The following is an 11,727-nucleotide window of genomic DNA, read 5'->3' on the forward strand; positions in this document are numbered from 1 at the left end:
GCAGTGTGCCCAGGCGGCCAAGAAGGCCAACGGCATCCTGGCCTGTATCAGAAATAGTGTGGCCAGCAGGAGCAGGGAAGTGATCATGCCCCTGTACTCGGCACTGGTGAGGCCGCACCTCGAATACTGTGTTCAGTTTTGGGCCCCTCACTACAAGAAGGACATTGAGGTGCTGGAGCATGTCCAGAGAAGGGCAACGAGGCTGGTGAGGGGTCTGGAGCACAAGTCTTATGAGGAGCGGCTGAGGGAACTGGGGTTGTTTAGCCTGGAGAAAAGGAGGCTGAGGGGAGACCTCATCACTCTCTACAACTGCCTGAAAGGAGGCTGTAGCGAGGTGGGTGTTGGTCTCTTCTCCCAAGTAACAAGTGATAGGACGAGAGGAAATGGCCTCAAGTTGCGCCAGGGGAGGTTTAGATTGGACGTGAGGAAAAATGTCTTTACTGAAAGAGTGGTTAAACATTGGAAGAGGCTGCCCAGGGAAGTGGTTGAGTCTCCATCCCTGGAAGTATTTAAAAGACATGTAGATGAGGCGCCTAGGGACGTGGTTTAGTGGGCATGGTGGTGTTGGGTTGACGGTTGGACTCAATGATCTTAGAGGTCTTTTCCAACCTTAATGATTCTATGATTCTAAGTGGATGGGTGGAGTTCACTTAGACATGGGTCTCACTTCCCTGACAAATATTATGACTATACAGATGATAGGAAACAGGTACAGAATAGTGGGTAGGAAGCTTAAGTTTAATCTCCGCAGATGTGATGCTTACCATTTTCCTTATTTTGAGACCTGCTTTTTGTTATCTTACAATGAGCCTCAGAACACACTTCGATAGAAGAGCATTCTGTTTTTCATACAGAAAATGGCAAGGTGGAGTACACTGGGGGCTTTTCCCCACCGTGTTTCAGAGATGGTTTGCTAGTGTTAGTGCTTCAAAACAATCACATGAATGTAGAGTCCATCCTTTCAAGCACTGGAAGCTGAGTTCCCTCTTGAGATGCCAATGAACTGTGTTGGGCTGACTGCACATTTTCCCCACAGTTCAGGATCCTTCAAGTGATAATAACTTTTTGTAAAGGAAGCAATTTCAGTCAGGCGGAATATATAAGCCTAGAACAACTAGAAAGGCCAAGGGCCTGGTCTGGAAGGTGTGTAAAATGATGTAATATCTTGTAAAGCTCCATTTGCTTTCTGCAATCTGAATACATTTTGATTACTTCATCAAATATTTATATTTCAGCACCTAGAGGGACAGAGATATCTGGTTGTGTTTTTTCCTGAACCTGGATTAATGAAGTATGTTTCAAAGTCCTGGTTAGTGAAAATAAATAAGTAAATTAAAATAATAAGAAATACGATCATAGCATAGATACACACCTTTGCAAGCTTTCAAATCTTTGAAATCTAAGCCTGTCACAGAAAACACTTTACTATATATATGACGTGTTGTTGTGTCTCTTGGTGAAAACAGAAGAAAGGCATTCATTCCTTTCCTATTCTACAAGATCATCTGAAAGCAACAGATTTCACTGCAGAACAGAATACATTAAAAAGAATGAGTATGTATTTGATTATACTGATATTTAAAGTAATTACATAACACATAAGTATTATTATCTTTGCTAGAGGCTCAGTGTGTTTATTCAGAATTTTTCTGCATCTCTGATGCAACATTATCTTCCCTAATTAGAAAAGAACATATTTACCTATCATGTTTTATGGGATTATAAATTAAGCTTTATTAGTAATAAGATGCAATCTTACTACAGCTAGACTGTGCCCATGTGTATCCCAGCCAAGCAGAGGAGCATAAGGAACCTCTCTTACCCCTTTCTCAGCCTGTGTACTTCTTGGATGCTGACAAACTGGAGTCTCATGCACTATCTATGCAGATAGACAAGAAGTAGACAACACTGGAAGAAATTGAATTGTGCCTTTAGATTATGGTGTCTTTGCAGTGAGAAGAAGGTCAAAATACAGAGAGAATGTCTTGTCGCTTGTGTCTGTTTTTTGTAGTATGGATAAATGGGACATCAAAGAAGCATTGTAAGTCTTAATGAGGATATGCAAGTTGTCAGTATCACTAAGTAAAAAAAAAATCAACAGCTATGTGGGGAAGAAAATAGGGGAATTCTGTGATTTGTTCTGCAACTTAAGTGAAATTCTGTTCTACAGTGATTTAATATTTTAAATAATTTTAAATGTGAGTGAAGTTCTGAGTGATTTATTTATCCCGACTGTCAGAACTATCAGCAACAGCTTGAATATATATGGAGTTTTCACTCTGTTTCATGTGACACCTGCTGCAGGTGATAAGACTGAAGAACAGTAGGGACTTCTTCCATGGTTACATGAAGGTCAGAGGTGGTTGCTGCACCTTCAGTAATCCAGGATGAAAAGAGTTTGGGTACTTTTGCACACCGGAAGTGCCCTGTTACTCACTGAGCAGAATGACCTTCATAACTGAAACAGATAAACTCTGAGCTGACTGAGAGCTTGTGTTTCATTTTAAATCCATATAGCTGAAGAAAGGCACAAGACTATTGAATAGACTCAAGACTATCAAATTAAATTTCTTTCTTCTAAGCGCATGAGAGGCCTTGCTTGTTTTCATGAAGAGAATTAAGAACACTTCTTTTGTGGCTGCAAAAGCAATGATAGTTGGGAGAACAGTCAAGGCTTTGTGTACAATTTATTTTTTAAGTCCTCTGTAATGAGAGAAAAAGATCATTTCTGAATTTGCATTAGGACTGGGTAACAACAAAGTCATCCATGGAGACACAACTTCATTTCTTCCACCTAGTATTGTAACGGCATTCACAACATTCAATGGCACAGTCACATACTGCTTCTCAAGTAGCATTAGTAAAAACTAACACCATGACTAGAGATTTGGTTGGTTGGTTTTATTCAGTTATAAGAATGTATAAGAACAGCCATGCCTAGTCAAATCAGAGGTCTGGCTAACATGGTGTCCTGTGACAGTGGTCCACAATAGATCGTCATGGGAATTTATAAAAGCAGGGAAAGTGTATGCAATGTGTACGACATACCCTATCCTACAATCATAGGACATCATGGGCAGGTCTGTGTGTATTTTGGTGCTTGTGTGTGTGTCTTCCAAACCTTCCATGGTTATGCAAGACAATACAATACTGCTATGCAGTTTTTCAGACTTGAATGGCACTTCATTATTATGGTGCTGCCTTAGCCCTAGCTTCCTATGTGTGTAGGAGACCTTCCTATTTTCCATAACTGGAGAATAGTTTTCCTATCTTCAGTATAAACCCGCAACTTAACTGATATCAGAGGCAATTCCAGTCTTTCTAAGGCAGAAGATTGGAATATGATGCTGATGAGATAAAAGTGAGAAGACCGAAGGGGGGAAAGAAGGAAACTGAGAAGCCAAAGTAGCACAGGGCTGTTTGTCAGACAGTTTTGTTCATATGCAGGGAATGATCATGTCATCAAGCAATAAGATTTCCACGCAGGGTCATTTGCACAAAGACTAGAATGGTGAGTGCTCTAAATAAAACTATGAAATTATTCTACTAGGTCTCCAGGACTTTGGGTAAATGCACTCTAAATGGAGATCTCTTTAAAAATATTATGTTTGTAATTACAGTAAGGAATTTTTTTTCAAATTACGTGGTCATCCTTTTCAGTAAAGTGTCACTTGCAAAATTTATGAACAACAACTTGCATGCTTGTGGCTAACGTGTTTTTGATTTTTACTGCTAAAAGATAAATTAGCCTCTACCAGGCTAATATAACTGAATATTTGGATTAATTTGGTGCTCCATCTTGTCTGAAATAATGGTATTTAGCAATTCCACCAGCTGGCCAGCAAGATTGGAATGAATACGCATTTTGCTATACATTGCAAATAGCAGTATAATCAGGAGGACTAACTGAGAATAACATGATTGGTTAACTTTAGTTTAATTTTCAAAATTTACTGAATAATTAGAGCAGCAATTTAAAAAACATTTGCCAAAATGTGATTTCATGAGAACTGAGACAAAATATAAAATCTAGAACTTACTGTCTTATATAGTAACTGTGATTAAAATAATCTAGAGATCTGCATAGTTAACAGGATAGATCTATTTAAATGAATGGGTAATTTTCTAGTGGACACTAGATTTGGCCCAAGAAAGCAAGATATCAAGAAGGCAAAATATATCATTACTCACAAAAGCACATCTGACCTAATACAGGCCACAAATCCATCAAACAAGCAAGATCCCATACGTACATACATACACACACACACGTATTGCATTTTGCTGAGCTTTGGGTTGCCTACAATGACAGTGAGCCCAACCCATTCCAGTTCTGATGGTCATTTGGCCAAAGGCTCACAGCTGAGAAATCTCCCCTGCCAACGGCAGGCAGCTGAGTGTCAGTGCTGACAGCTGCAACCTCAGCTGTGACAGTAGGGGAGGGAGTGATTTCTGGATGAACAAGTGCGAAGGTCCTTAGGGATTTAGGCTGTGGCTCTGCAGAATGCTTGAATATATTCTTTACTTTAAGGAATGAAAAAACTCTTCAGTGGGACTGTTGATTTAAACACCATTAAACATATGTGTAAATACATGGATGGAGGAAGGACTTTAAGAAGATCTGATGCATGTGGCAGAAGATGGTACTCTACTGCTCAGAAATTGGGTTAAGTTTACTTAAATAGTGTGACTTTATTAGAGTGAAATTACTGTTGACATAAAGTCTGGATATGGTTCAAGGCATAGCCTGTGCCTAGGACTGTAGGAATGAGACCATCCTGCGGGGACAGAGAAGAAGGACAGTAGCCATATAAAATCTGCCTTTGTCATCAGTTTGCCCTTGTGGTCAGAGGATTGTGCCCTAGCCCACTTCATTTAGTATTACAGATGTAGCCAACAGAGTTTTTCAGTGTTCTGAAGAGATATTTTTTTCTTTTTTGTCCCAGATTAATCAAATCCTTTTTACCTCTTGTTGACTTTTGTACTTGTCACAGTGATGGATATAAGGTGATAAACCAGACATCGGCCCCTTTAGAGAACTCAGGCTATGACTGTATTGCTATGTAAAAGTAGACTGGCGAGATGATACTAACTGCCTCATTCAGTTGGCTTTAATCTAGTTCCCTTCAGAGAAGGGGTACAGAAGTAGCAGAGGAGTCCAAAACAGTGTCAGAGTGAGCTCACAGTTAAGCAGCCAAGAGATTAAGGCTTGAACCTGCTCTGTGGCCCTATTTTATTAAGTGCTATAGAAATTTTCTGAGAATATCAGTACTTAGCCTTCGTCTGAATGATTTGGAGTATTGGCTTGTAAGCCTTGCGGCCAGAAGTGCAGAGGACACATGGATGACCAAACTAACAGAAAATGGCTGCTTTCTGACCGTATTTTTTTTCCAGGGGGATTTCATTGACATAAAGGTCTTTCATTGAATAAAGCTGTTTTCTGGGAACTTTTTAAAATGACAAAAATGTTTTGTCAGAATGTTTTCAGCTAACTTGTTTGCTGACACTGACTGTGGTTGTTCAGCAGCATGTGAAGTTACATGATGTGTTTGTTAAGGTATTGGATCACACCAACCCCTGAAGTGTTCTGTAAATAGATCTCACAGCTGTATTCTATGCAGAGTCTTTTTTTCCATTCCGTGTATAATTAACTAGTGTCATTTTGTTTCATCTTAACTAAGGGAAAATTAAATTTACAGGTGAAATTTTTACTTCCAGGTTCAGGCTGGTTTTTGCCTTTCCTCAATTGTGAGCTGGCAGGCATCTCTGAGAAGATGCAGTCCTTGTGCATACATAAATAATTTCTGGTAGTTTTGTATGTATGGAATGATCTTCTTAAGCCTTAGTAGGGAATATAACCAGGAAAATACGTTTTAAAAAAATTCTGGAAAATAATACTGAAGCTTTCTCTATTTATCAATCTTAAAGGAAACAAACACACGCAAATTTACTGCACTTCTAAAAGATTAAAAAGTAAGGATTTTTTCTTTTTTTTGCCTTGAGAGATAGAAATAGACAGAGTGAAGTTGAAGCTTGAGCATTCAGAGTCAAAAGAAATCCTGTGAAGTTGAGCTTCCCACATTGATTGTTTTGGCAGTTCCTGAAACGAGGAAACAATAATGACATAACGAAAAAAAAAAAGGAAAAAAAAATTCAGGATAAATGTAAACCCACAACAATTAACTGACCACATGAGATTAATCCTAGTTTTGTTCTCATTATTAGTTTGAATGTGTCTGATTTTTTTAAAGTTTCCCTTCCCTGCTGGAAGAGAATAATTTCTCCTGTATCATATATAAATATATCTAAAGGTCTTCTTTTGGTGAGCTGGAAATCAGGAAGAAGTTATGGAAAATAGTTTGGAGGTTCTCCTGAGTGATGTAGAGGACTGATAGGTCCAAATTTTCTGTAAGTGAGATTATAAGCTCTGTAAAAGTGCTATTGTCCTTTGAGCTTTACCCTATTTTTTGGTCTATGGAAGAGAGAAATTTTTTTGCCACAAAATAGAAGAGTTGAAGTGCATACTGCCATGATGAGTGCTTAGCTAGTCACATAGTCTTTTTTCTGTCTAAAGAGGCATTCAAAACTTAGTGGAAACATGGTACAGAATAGATAATATACATGTGATATGTATCCATAAACACTTAAAAAACCCTATCCATCATTGTGGCTTACAAAAGCCACTTATTTCTATTGCCTTACAATGATTGGTTCATAATATAGGTATCTTTGTCTGCTTTTATACAAAAATATAGTTGCTTTTATTTACTTGTTTAATTTTGCCAGTACATATCGCTGTCCTCAATAAAATTGGGTTGACAGGAAGTAGCTTTGTAGCCAGATGTTGGCAATCAATAGCTGAATTTCAAAACACAGAAAAGAATAAAGGGTGTTTATTGCCAGAATATGCACTGTTTAATTTATTTGGTCAATACTACTACTTCTTATTTTCACTATTAATCAATATTTTGACTGGAAAATTATATTGACATAGAGTTAAGTAAGCTAGTAAGTGGGAGACCTGGATTCCTCTCTGGTTTAAGCAAGTGATGTGATTACTGTTAAATCAGTTTGGCCAGGTCTCATGCATGCAGATATTTACCATCATACACAGAGAATACCTGTTTTTATGTTTATTTGAAACTTGCTGATATTTATTTATTTTAATAAGGAGACTAGATAAGAGTTATAATTTAAACTTCTCTGGGTGATTCCACTGGTTTTTAGACTTGTTAGGTTTCCAGCATCCAGATTTCTTACAGCTGCATTGTTGGGAATATTTCAGAGGCTGCTGTTTCATTTTGCTGGGGATCAAAAAGATGCAAAACAAAATCACTGTCCATAACCTACAGAGTATAGATACAGACTAAGCATGTTTTTATTATATTCCTCTGATAAAGAGTCTACCTGAAGTGCAGAGGAAGATAAAACAAGGAAAGAAACTGTGCACTCAGATTTCAGTGGAAGATTCTTATTAATAACAATGTTAATTCTTAAAGTGTTGTATCACCATGTAAGTCCCATTATAATGAGCTACAAGCTTTCCACATGATTCATTACCTTTACTGAATTTGGACTGGAGACAAGTGGTTAAAGAGTTAAAACATAACATACCTAAATTCAGAACTGCAATTGAATGTGGAATGAAATTTGCTTTTATCTGACTGTATTGAAGTCAGGAGAAGATTTGCAGTTTAATCCAATTAATTTGGCTTGCAAGAATTGGGAAATGATTTTTTTTTTTAAATGACTACTATAAAAGAGAAATGGGAGAAATTTTCTATTTTTCAAATTATATTTTCATTGACAATTTAGCAACAAATAAAAAATGAGAAAATTTTATGGAAAATGTTAGGTATGAATTTCTTCCACCAATGATCATTGCACAAAGCCATTTTAGGTTTGGCTAATGTAGGATGGATAAGCAGGTTAGTGAAAAGAGTGGGAGAAGAAGGAAAAAAAAAACCCCTCTATTGCATGGTAGAGAGCAGGGCTTTTGCTTCAGTGTGAAAATAACATACTGTTCAGTAACCGGTTGTAATTCTAAATACTGCTAAAACAACTTCTGTGGCCTTGTTCCAAGTACATTAGTTTAGCCTAAAAGTCACCAATGCTTCTGGGAATGTGGCTTCATTTCAGTATAATGGGATTATTCTAAGGAAACGTGGGGAACTATATGAGAAATTGCTTATAATTTTCCATGTAAAATTACGAGATCTCTAATAACATACCCAAGCATTCAATTTGTCTGAACAAAATTAGTAATGTCTTTCCCTTAGTAAGAAGTATTTCTAAGCCCCTATATGCATATTGCATGCATGCATAATACTTAAAGAGCACAGGGAAGACGGGTCTCATTGTTCTCACTTACATATGTGCACTTCCTGACTGCCTCAGGCGCGAAGAATATAGTCTGAACTGATCAAATTAAGAAGATAGCTTTGCTTTGCTTTATCATTTCTATTTTTCCACTGAGGAAATGAAGGGAGAGACAGTCAGTGATGGGCTCATTGTCCTGTGAGAGGTAATGAAGAAAGCAATAGAGTTCAGAAAATGCCTTGAAATTCAGAACTGCCCACCAAATCAGGTAGCCATACTCCAGCCAGCTACTTTAAACGTGCATTTAACTTGCAGAGAGCAGGTCCATTTGGTACCTTAAACTTGCAGCTTTGTCACTGTGTTATTCAACTAAATGTTTAGAGTTCTTTTAAAGAAGAGAGAGATAAGATTATATTCTTAAAATGTGTTTATTAGCTTACTCTAGCACGCCAAAATCCCTGTTCTAGCAGTCTAACAAGGGCAGTTATATAACTATAAATCCTCTATTGAACAATTTAATGATATATGTCATTATTCTTTGATGTATCAGGCCCCTCTCTGTCAGAGACAGAATGTCAGCCTAGTTGGATTTCTATTTACAATTCATTTTGGCAATTACTGTACTTTCTTAAGTATGCACATGTATTTCATTCTCATTTATGTTACAAATACCTATGTCTATTTTAAAATAAGTGGACAAAAATTACTTACTTTACAAAATGTGTGTTCTGTATAGAGCTCAGCTTGAGACATGGAACAATTACACTTTTGTTCAGATTGCTTTCTTTTTCTGTCTCTAATGTGCTAAGCACAACACTGGGACACATTTGTGTTGCAGTCCCTGTGATCGTATCTTTGAATTCAAATAAAAAGCTGCTTCAATTAAAAGCAGATTTTATACAAGTACTAGAAAGCAGTATTAGTCTGCATAGAACAATACCCCTCGTACTCAGGGAAATATGGTGAACTATATGTTAGAAACTTTGATTTGAAAAATGTTAATCTGCCAAAACCCTGAAATTCTGGCTGCCCCCATGACCCGAGCAGAAAGAAAAGGAAAGAACAAAGCCGTATAGGTTACCATAATGCAGACTTTTAAAAGAGTCGTTCTTTGCTGTTGTATCAATCAGGCGACTGTTAATGAGAGTAAGTAATACAAATAAGAACATCTAGTAAACCTAATTTATTGTTAAAATGAGTTCATTTCAGTCACTGTTGAACTGATCGGTATACTTTTTTCCCACCTGTCATAGTTTAACTCTATCCCAGCTGAAACCAGGACACTACCAAAATACCCTTTCCCGTGGGTACCATTCCCTGATGTATTAAACCAGGGACTACCTAGAGGTCCTGCTTTCTCTTTTCAGGGAAAAGAGAGACCTAGCAAGGAACTCAGATTGCCATAGAAAACATAAGGACCCCTAATGAGCTGAATGAGGCACATTAGAAGGCTCTATATTTATCTGTAGTATTTAACTTTTAATTTATTTATTTGTCACTTTAAAATCAGACTATTCTGTGCGAAAAATGAATTTTCTTACTAAATCAGGTTATTACTTATGGCATTGTTTTCCTGCACAATGTATTTTTTTATAACAAAGCTCTTGAGGATAAAGGGTTGCAGCTTTCATCAAAACAAGAAAATAGCAGAGACAGACACAAGTAACATTCTTGAAAGCTTGAAGAATGCAGGTGCTAATTATACTTAATGCATACGAAAGAGCCTAAAAATCCATTAACAGACAGAGAACTTCATTTTCACATACAATCTTCTCTGAAAGGAAACTATGAGCAAAGAGAGCTGCTAAGAGGTCTCCTGGGATCAAATCTTTGATGGTTTATTGATCTCATTTGATGCTTTTAGAATCATTAAAAGTCACCTTTCTTTTGTCATTCAGTCATAGGGAGTAAATTGAACATTATGTTCATGTAGGTCATTGAGTGCTTTTTACAGTAGTTTATTCAAGCAAATGGAACAACGTGCTTCTACTAACTGACTGGCAAGATTAGGATATCAGAGGAGAAGAAAGATTGTTAAAGAGAAACAAAGCACCAATTTGCTTTGTAATAGGCTGCTCTTGAAGAGCAAAAGATTCAATTACTTAAGAAACTGAAGTGTCTAAAGGGGCTGTGGATTTCATATTTGTGTCTTTGTGAAAGTCCTTGTCCAAAATAAATCCTTATGGTAAATATCACCATTTTTTTCCTGTGTTAGGAGATCAGAAAGCAAAAAAGAAGCAACCAAACACCCATTCTTTCATCATCTCTAGGCAAATAAATGTTAAGAACTATGTTCAATGTAAGGCATTAAATGAAGAGATTATTCTGAGAAAATGAGAGCAAATACCATCAGAAAAGTGCCTTTCTCCTAGGAAGAACTCCAGTATGTGTAGTATTCAATAAAGCTTAAGACAGCTGCTCAATTAAGACACCTTTAGTAAAAAAGCAGCACATCTGGATGCAGGATGTTGGGGGGGGTTTTTTATGTTTTCTCCCTCACATGAAGCAGGAAAACAAATATTTTGGTTTTTCTTAATAAGCATCTTGTAACCCAAAAGCAAAAAGCGTGTTCTAAAAGCCCACAGAAATGAGTTCTCTGTTCTGTTTTCAGTACCTGGCAGCAAATCAGTGACAACTACTCTGGTTTCACATGTCTATGAGCTCTACTGTTACACTGAAGTACAGCACCCACAGTAGGAACCTCTTTTTGTTACAATCCAAAGCAGTTTGCTAAATAGTAATTCAGCTGGTTCCCACCGATTGTCTCTCTCTCTGTTTTACCACTCTGATTTAAGGGCCTTAAGGCAGCACAGCTGAATGACTCTCCCTTTATCTGAGTGTAAGCAAGGGGCATATACTGTCATCTGCATTACCGGCTGCAGACATGGTCTTCATCTGCAGTCTGATAAAAGCTGTTTTCTCTACTTGTCACCTTTTCCAGTGGAAAAGACTCTGGGTTACCAGTGCTGTTAGGTACCACATATAGGTTAGCAAGCTGTTTCATGACACATTGAATCCATCCTGTCTAACCTACCAATTAGCAGGGGCCATAGTTTCTCCGCCCAGCTTTGAAAAGATGGATTCAAATAATGTTTTAGCAGTTCATTTTGTAAGTTTTGGAGACCACCAGGTCTGTTAAAACCTATTTGTCCTCACCTCTGTTTAGGTGTGTTTCTTATTTCTGTGTACGTGATGGAGTGAATAGGATGTGTGACGGCTTATTTGTTTTATTTTGCTTGAAAATAGTGGAAACAGAAAGTCCTTTTTATTTGATAATTCCTACTTTTTTTTACAAAAGGAAAATTTTCTTCTGGTTTATTTGTTTTTCTGTCTAAACGATAAACAATTTCTAGAGATTTAAAAGTATATAGGTACAAATTTATCATGTCTATATTCAACTCATTTAAA

This window comes from Pygoscelis adeliae, unplaced genomic scaffold (genome assembly GCF_000699105.1).
Source record: "Pygoscelis adeliae isolate BGI_AS28 unplaced genomic scaffold, ASM69910v1 Scaffold227, whole genome shotgun sequence".
NCBI classification, from domain to species: Eukaryota; Metazoa; Chordata; class Aves; order Sphenisciformes; family Spheniscidae; genus Pygoscelis; species Pygoscelis adeliae.